This window comes from Etheostoma spectabile, chromosome 9, assembly GCF_008692095.1.
Source record: "Etheostoma spectabile isolate EspeVRDwgs_2016 chromosome 9, UIUC_Espe_1.0, whole genome shotgun sequence".
In the NCBI taxonomy this organism is placed as follows: Eukaryota; Metazoa; Chordata; class Actinopteri; order Perciformes; family Percidae; genus Etheostoma; species Etheostoma spectabile.
In genome coordinates, this window is record NC_045741.1 from 32,241,497 (window position 1) to 32,243,992 (window position 2,496).

Sequence of the window (2,496 nt, forward strand, 5' to 3'; positions counted from 1 at the left end):
CAAATCAACAGATTCAGCATTCTGCATTCATTAACAGCAAATCATTGAGGCTTGATGGTGCTAACGTTAGCACATAGTAGCATGGAGGGTGACATGATTGAAAATGAAGAAAACAGCAAGACATTCCCATCATCCTCAACCTTATCTGAGAGAGATGTTTGAGACAGTAGGCATCAAGAAGGACTCCTGGCCAATGTGCTGGGAAACTTCTTCATTAATGTCTGTTTAGTCATTCATATTTTAATCCTTTATTTTATTTCCAGAAGCTGTATTTGAGCACACACTTAAATGTAGATTCATTTTTATGTTAGGGGGAAAGATTAAAAATAAAAACTGGATCTGTGAATATCTTGCCAATAAGTCAGAATCTTATTAAGCTGGAGTCCCAGTCTCTGTCATAATAATCCTATATGTTATGTTTTAGGCCTATTGGCAGGAATCCATTTAAAATGTAACCATTCCCATGTAAAGACAGTGTCCTCCATGTCCACTGATGTCCCTCAGCGTGCTCTCTAGTAACATTTGTGTGGTCCAGGTAGCTTTCGCAAGGCTACTTTTACTTTTATACTTTAAGTAAATTTCCAAGCCTGTACTTTGTTACTTTTACTTGAGTAAAGAAGTTTAATCAGTACTTCCACTTTTACCGGAGTATTTTTTAACACAAGCATCTGTACTTCTACTTAAGTACGGAAAGTGAGTACTTTTGCCATCTCTGCTCCTGTCAGAGCTGCCTTGGTCAATGCTAGGTTGCTAGCAAATAAGACCTTCATCCTGAATGACTTCTTTACCTCTCATGATTTGGATTTCTTATTCGTGACTGAAACCTGGCTGAAGTTGGTGAGTTGAGCGCCTTTTCTGAACTTTTACCGGCTGATTGCTCTTATTTTAACTCTCCAAGGACCACTGGTTGAGGAGGTGGACTTGCTACTCTCTTCAAGGAAAAGTGCAACTCCGAACAGCTGTCACTGGTCTCCTTCTCAAGTTTTGAACTAACCGTGTTTGAATTGGGTCAATCTCAGCTGGTACTGTGTGCAGTCATATAACAACCTCCTGAATATAACAAGGATTTTATCAGTGAAAATGTGACCGGATTTCAATTGCAAGGGATATGAATATTCATGTATGTTGTCCTAAAAATTCTCTGGCAAAAGACTTTTTAAATCTTATCAATGCTTTTAACCTTACACAGTTTATTTTAGGTCAAACAAAGGTCCATGGTCACACATTAGACCTTCTTCTGTCATACGGTGTACCTATTTGTAATGTAGACGTATACAAAGCTGTCTTCTCTGATCACGCGCCTGTTTTATTTGACGTTTCTATTCCCCATCGATCCATTAAGCAATACGCTCCACCTCGTACCTGCACGATGATCAAACCCACCACTGCTGCGCAATTCTCTGGTGCTTTTAATATGGCTAGGGAGGCTGTGGGATCCTCTGCATGTCAAAATACAGCAGAGCTAATCTTTTTTTTTTAATCTACTTGTTGCAACATTCTTGACACCATTGTCCCATTTAAATCCATGTGTTCAAAACCCAAATCTGAACCTTGGATAAATGACTCAACTCGGGCTGCTAGACGCACGCTTTCTTATGACAATCTTAGAGAAAGTTTGCACAATTATCAGAGAAAGCTGTTAAAGCTGAGAAGTCCAAGTATCTCTCAGATTTTATTTCAAATAATTGCCACAAACCTCATGTTCTTTTTAAAACAATTAACTCTGTTCTTAATACTCCCCAATCTGTCCATTGTGTAGAATCCTCCGAGGCCTGTGAAAAATGTCTCCATTTTTTGGGGATAAGATTGCCTCAGTTAGAGAAAGCACCCCACTTCCTGCTTTTGAACCCTCCATTTCCATATAGCTGTTTTCAACCGATTTGAGTCTGTAATCCATCTCTACTCTCAGAAATATTGCTACACATTTGAAACCCTCAGTTTGTCCCATTGATACTGTCTCATCTTGCCTTTTTAAAGAGGTGTGGGACACTACTGGACCTAACATCCAAGAAATCATGAATAGCATCCTTACTTCAGGCTCTGTACCAGCCTATTTTAAACAAGCAGTGGTGCAGCTAATCATCAAAGAAACAAATTTGGACACATCTTCACTTTTAAACTATCGCCCTATCTCTAAACTCCCTTTTGTCTCAAAGATTTTAGAGAAGGCAGTTCTTTTACAGTTGCAGTCCTTTTTAGATACGCATCGTGTTCTTGGGGTGTTCCAATCTGGTTTTAAGACATTTCACAGCACTGAATCTGCACTTTTAAGAGTTTTTAATGATCTTTTAATCTCTACTGACTCTGGAGATTACGTAATTCTTATGCTTTTAGATCTTGCGGCAACATTTGACACAGCTGACCACAGCATCCTTATTCTCAAGCATGGCTTGGGGATTTAGGGCTCTGCCTTAGAATGGTTTAGGTCATACCCCGAGCTGTGTACTGCTGTGTATATTAGGGATGAGCGAGTACAGCATTATCTGTATCTGTATC